Raw genomic sequence first — 6,990 nt, 5'->3', positions numbered from 1 at the left:
GTCGTTCGAGTCTCCCGGTGGCGATGTAAAAAGGTAGGGCACCAGGTCTGCGCACTCCTGACCTTATCAGGCGGAGGGGCTGGGCACCATCAGCCGTGGGTGTGCCGCCACAGGACGGGCCCTGCGGCGGATGACAGATGGGTTACCGGAGAGCTGTCACCGTAATGACCGCCATATCTGACAGCCGCTGTCATATGTCACCGGAACTCCGCCTGTTGCGGGCGTCACATATGTAATATCGAGCAGTGCACTGGCACGAACGAGCAAAAGGGAAAAAGAAACAGAATAGCACACACATAAGGAATGTCTCTATTGGAAACTCAGAGTCTACGACAAATACGGCTTGCCGTGTCAATGAAATGGTTTGGTTCTAACTTGAAGATGAACATGAGTTAGCTTTTCTCGAACCGATAAAAAGGTCCCTCCAGTCCGGTTCACCACTTCGATTGAGTCAGATTAGTGGATCACAGTTAAATTACGATTTAGCAAAATATAGCGTGCTGGAGCATTCACCAATGAAACTTACTGCATGCTGAGACAGCCGGCTCTCAGGTTTTCCATATGTCAGCTCAGTCTCACAATGTTAGTAAAACCTCCTCACGTTTCATCCAGCTAACTTCGTCACCCAATTGAAGGAAGGTAGGACGAAAAATTCTGAGGCCTCCCGACGACCAGCGGGACCGGTGAATATAACATCAGCTCCTGACATGTCGAGGGCAAGAGGAACATAATTGGTGCGACGTTCCGCCGAATCGAGTTGATACAGTATTCTCACGACGCGACAGCGGCCCCAGAAAGCATGCAAGAATAATCAGCTCACCGCGCTTGGTTCGATACTTCGACATAAGTGGGCTAACTTGTGGGGGATCGTGTTAAAAGTTGAGACAAGTCACGCTCTCGGTTTCACAGGAAGACGACCTTACATTAACTACATGGTTCTTTGATGACGTTCTTCCCTGAGATATAATACATATCATTCGCCAATTCAATGTGATTTCTTAAGATCGGTGACTTCAATTCTTGGAGACTGAATTGCTGATTTATAGGTCAAATTCAAAACTAACGTCACACGACAGCACATTCAAAAATGACCAGATCGACAAGCTCATTAACTTTATTAGCTTTCACTACAGATAGAGACGCTAGTATAATGTAGGAAATTCCAAAAAAAACTACCACCTTTACTTTAGGATATCGGACATCTGCCGTTCGACCCTGTGACATTTTCAGCAGTCGGCCGGTGCAGGTGGAATCCGTTGTTTGCTCGGAGGTATCCGAGGCTGGCTGATTAAGTGGCGTGCAGTGAGGCGTTCCGGCCCGTTAGCTCCACCCACAGTTTGTCAGTTACTCTCGGCGGCAACAGGTGAAGGTGGAGGCGGAAAAACAACACCCGGCCCGAACGGCCGGGCTACTGCCGACACAATCAGACACCGCTTGGCCGCGGCGGCCGGCCGGAAAATGAACACATTTGTCACACGGTGACACGGTCTCACGAGTGAGCTTCACCCGCCGAGGTTTTCAGATACGCCTTTGTTCCATGGCAGACGATCACGAGTATAAATGTACAAAAGATTGCTTCTTCACTTCACATGATACGAGTAGAGCACGGATATCATTCAAACTGACAACCGAAGCAAGAACTTGAGGTCATATCCGTTTAGCGATTTTTTGTTTGAGAGGCGACTCAAGCAAAGCTGATTGTTCTTCGATAGTTGAATTCCGATGTATCTACGAACTTAATTCCAGAGCAATCGAAAATCTTCGACCAAAGAATTCCCGACCATTGCATCTGGTAGCACCCATAGGTTGTCACTCATCACCCGAAGGTCATCGTGAGGGAGATGATGACTAACGGCGAAGGGATTCCAAGCTTCTGGAACGCGGCTGCAGCTGGAATCTGTGCGTCTGCCGGTCCGAGGATGTTTATCGGTCGACCAAACAAAGACGGGCTCCGGCACGGGTCATGGGCGTGGCAGTGAGCTTACAGAGGATGTGGTCCCCGTGGAAAATGTACATACAAACAATCCCCCCCCCCAGTGCCACCAGAACGCACCACGGTGTGAGCCATCAGCTGATATCAAGACCTTGATTTGTATAGGAGTCGGAGAGGAGTCAGTTAGAGTCAGGAGAAAAGTTTATGTCATATTCAAGTAAGGTCAGAATCTCTCAGAGAAACTACGGAAGTTATGAAGCCACATGGTAATTTCACAAATCACCGCATTCTTTGGCCATATGCGTATCATAAGAACTGCTCCTGCTCCATTACGGCGTTCAACAAACACATCTTATCACATCCTGAACCTGTCAGACAGGATGCCAGCCAGCACTGTGTCACAAACGTGCAGAAGAGCTGCATGCCCGTGGCGGTGGCCGTGCCAAGCCGTAGTCATAGTTGTAACGATACTACCGTAACCAAAACTGTATCATGATCGAGGCCAGCCATGGATCCGTCAATCCGTGCTCTCACCGTGCCGACCTCTCGAATCAACTGCACTGCACCAGTGGCAATTCCTTGGTGACATGGCGAATCAGCTGTAGCCTACTGACGTGCTGGAGCCCAGCCACGATCGTGGCACAGACAGCCGCGCCGGTGCAGCGGAGCCGCGCTCTCAGTCGATCGGTGATGCATGAGCCGTAGCCGTGCATGGCCGTAGCATGGCACGGCCGTGGCCAGCTACGTCCGCACCGCGCCATGCCGTGCCGTGCCGTGGCCGGCGGGCCAGGTGCGGTCACGGTCAGCGTCGTCGGGCGCCGGGAGGCCGCGCTGCGCTCCAAACAGTTGGCCCGTTTGTTTACCGGAGCTGGTCGAGGCAGCCGACACAGCCGGCCTCAACGGCGCCGACGGGCCGAGCGGGCCGACGGGGCGAGCGGAGCGCCGGGCCGACGGGCTGAGCGCACCGGGCCACTCCTAGACGAGCGACCGACCGGGCCGAGCTGCTGCGAGTCAGCAGGGGACGAAGACACGGCGAGGAGAGGATCGCTGACGAGCAACCCTGAGGAACACGGTACAGAAGATATTTGCAATGATTTCAGAGGTGCAGGTATGCAGGTGCAGATATGTAGTTAGGCTTGAGTGATACGAAACATTGGTGAGGCCGTGTGGCCCGGTGACGGGTTAAACACGGGTTAAACGGGTTAAACAGATATTTATGTGTGCGACGCAGCGATGTTGCATCACCTATCTATCTGCGAATAAATGAAAATGTGTGTGAAGGTTCAATCCACGCTAGTTTTTAATCCTCGCCGGTCCAGCTACGTATTCATAACGTGAACGGCCAGGAGCCTCCCCCCGGGTATTGGCTGCTCCTGCCCCTTACAGTTTCGTAATGTTGCTATTTAAGGCAAATATTTAGGAGATATGACCGGATATCGAATTTGAAAAGCTCGCTGGTCTTTTTCAGTAATTTATGACCAGCAGCTTTTGTTCCTAAAGATACCTAAGGCCGGGGGGATCCAGGGCGTCGCAAGTCCATCTACGACACGTCGCAAGTTACGACACATGTCCCGTCGCAAGTTGTGTCGTAGCGAAAAAGGAGGGATGTTGAGGAAAGAGGGGTTTGTCGGAGGATACGACAGAACGTAGCTGCGACGAGGCTTAAATACCCGCTTTACTCGAGAATTTAAAAGGCTACACGATCAGCTGATCCCGTAGTAAACGTCAGTAAGGTCGAAAACTCTATCACGCATAAAGGAACATTCGCCTTTCTGGTTTGCGAGCTTATGAGACAGCAAGGTCAAGCATGTTCTCTGATTCTGAAGCTTTGTATTAACTGGGTGACTTGTGGTTGCTAACGCTCACGTGATTTGCCATAAAATTTGGGATCGATCACAGGAGATTCGTGGCTATAGGGCATCTAGAATCGATGCTTTAGAAGAAATGAGTTCCGAGAGTTTGAGGTCACAGAGAGGTAAGAAATTTGTAGATGGAGGTCACAATTGGAGGTTACAGAGGTCATCTGGGACACGTCAGGTCACAGAGGTCAACTTGGGGTCATCACAGAGCTCAATTAGAGACCACGGAGGTAATCTGAGACACGTCAGGTCACAGAGGGCAACTTGGGGGCACGTCAAGTCACAGAGGTCAACCTAGGGTCATCACAGAGCTCAATTGGAGGTCACGGAGGTCATCTGGGACACATCAAGTCACAGAGGTCAACTTGGGGTCATCACAGAGCTCAATTGAAGGTCATTGGGGCCATCTGGGACACGTCAGGTCACAGAGGTCAGCTTGGTGCCATCAGAGAGGTCACTTAGAGGTCACAGAGGTCATATGGGATACGTCAGGTCACAGAGGTCAACTAAAGGTCATCAGAGAGCTCAATTGGAGGTCATATGGGACACGTCAGGTCACAGAGGTCAGCTTGGAGTCACTAGAGAGCTCAATTGGAGGTCACGGAGGTCATCTGGGACACGTCAGGTAACAGAGGTCAACTTGGGGTCATCACAGAGCTCTATTGGAGGTCATGAGGGTCATCTGGGACACGTCAGGTCACAGAGGTTAGCTTGGGGTCATCATAGAGGTCACTTAGAGGTTACAGAGGTCATATGGGACACGCCAGGTCACAGAGGTCAAGTTGGGTCATCACAGAGCTCAAATGGAGGTCATCTGGGACACGTCAGGTCACAGAGGTCAGCTTGGAGTCATCAGAGAGCTCAATTGGAGGTCACGGAGGTCATCTGGGACACGTCAGGTCACAAAGGTCATGTTGGGGTCATCACATAGCTCTATTGGAGGTCATGGGGGTCATCTGGGACACGTCAGGTCACAGAGGTCAGCTTGGAGTCATCAGAGAGCTCAATAGGATGTCACGGAGGTCATCTGGGACAGGCCAGGTCAAAAAGGTCAACTTGGGGTCATCACAGAGCTCATTGGAGGTCATCGGGGTCAGCTGGGACACGTCGTTTTTGGAATTGGGAGAATATTTTGGGAGATGCCCCTTGCAACGTCCAAGACCGCCTTTCTGGATTCGCCAGTAGTTGCTGGAATGGTGTTAGGCTACTTCATATCCCCGAATAGCCAATAAATGTGAATATAACATACTATGCACCATTTTCAACACTCTCGCTGGCACCGATTGAGGCCTCATAGACGACCCGTCAGTTCAAGCTCTATAACTCGCGTTAGCGTCAACGGATTGCAACCAAATTTTCAGGATCTAAAGTTTAAACAATTTTACACCTACCATGTAAATTTCGTGACCATGACCCGAATGACCTGTGACCTGTGACCTCTTCCTCAAGGCAAGGTCAACTTGCGACACAACTTACGACTGCTATTTCAAATTCGTAAGTTGTGTCGCAAATCAGGCTATTTGCGATAGACTTTACTACTTAAGTAACGCTACTCATCAATTGATCCCTTCAAAAACGACTTACTACACAACTTGCGACACGTCGCAGCTACGACGAGGCTTACGACGCTCTGGATCCCCCCTGCCTAAAAGTCCCTCCTGCCAGCCAGAATCGTGTGTCCGGCACGAATGCCTTTCCAGCTTCTGCATCGGGATGATCGATGTGAAGATTATCTCAGCCGTGTGCTGTGCGGCTTGATCAATACCATCTCGACCAGGAATTCAAAACACATTTACTGAACTTCATTCTAAAAACTCGATTGAATGTCCTTTGGAGTCCCAAATGTCTCGAAGCTAATTAATGTAATGGACTGCCTTCCCATTTGACCTTTCCAACCAGCGGCGAAAACACAAAATATATAAGTAACAGTGAGGTAGGTAAGAGAAAGAGCGATCATCTTTGAACGGACCTTGTCCTTATCATCGAATAGCAGTTTATTATATATTATCCCAGCATAGAAGAGTTTGTTTCATTTTTACTTTGCTTCAAACGATGTGCAAAATTATGTAACTGAATGAACAAAACACCTATAAAAATAGTTTTCTGAATGTCACCGATCCTTTCTGTGCGTATACCACGCCACATCTCCCGGCATCCCGCAGGCCCGGCTCGTCAGGTTAATCCGCCAGTAAATGATTCCCGGATCCCGACCGGCCGTCCGCGGCCATCGGATCACCGCCCGCTAATAAATACCCAGACCGGACCGGAATCGGATGCTCGAGCTTTCAGCAGGGCGGCGGTGGCGGCATCTGAGCACTGCCTGCCGAATGGCTGCCTAGAATTGTTTCATTTTCAGCTAGTATAAATATTCTATTTGTTTTTACTATAAGGCTTACGTCTAAAAATGATACCTACCTTCAGGTAAAATTATAATATAATAGTAAAATACCATAAGGAACACAGTAGCGTTTCGATCTGTTAAATCTCACCTACCTCAATGTCAATTTATAGTGTTCCGAGTAGGGAAAGACGCTGAACAGATAAATACTGATTAGATAAGTCTGTAAATGAATGGACCACATGAGGTACCTTGGGGGATTGCATTGCACCAATAGGCAACACAGGCGCAGAGGGGCTTCAGCTGCCTGCGCTTACTGCAGTGGCTTTGATTCGCGCCGTGCCAGCTGACAAATTCTTATTATACGATTCTTTATAAGGGCCGTGTTTTGCTCTGGGTCACGCAGCAACAAAAGGCTGGAGACGCGTCAAGGTCCGTCAAAATAGTTCAAAATTAGTTACGTACTTCATATTTATAGTTAAGGGCGGCGTCATAAAAGCCAGTGTCATCAAAACACTTCTTAGCTTCAATCGTTAGCCCGTCTCCTGCTAGGCCATATAAGTCATTATGGAAAAGCTTGCGTACGGGCAGTGCTGCAAGAAAATGCCACGCTATTTATTTGAGCTTCAATTGTGGTCGTCACCACATTTAGCGCCACCCACGTTGTGATTGGTTAGAGTGCCACTGACGTCATAGATGGTGCTGAGCTCAGAGCGCGCTGGCAGGTGGGAGAACCGCTCCGGTCACGGGTGCATCTGTCAGATGAATGAGCGTAATTCCCCGTGCCGCCAGGGCAGCCCAGTGCTGCACTGGCATTACGTGGGCAGCCAATACAGCACTCGTATTAGGTGGAGGTTCAG

Source organism: Amphibalanus amphitrite, unplaced genomic scaffold (assembly GCF_019059575.1).
Source record: "Amphibalanus amphitrite isolate SeventyFive unplaced genomic scaffold, NRLGWU_Aamphi_draft 001361F_arrow, whole genome shotgun sequence".
NCBI classification, from domain to species: domain Eukaryota; kingdom Metazoa; phylum Arthropoda; class Thecostraca; order Balanomorpha; family Balanidae; genus Amphibalanus; species Amphibalanus amphitrite.
Note: the sequence above shows the minus strand (reverse complement) of the source record.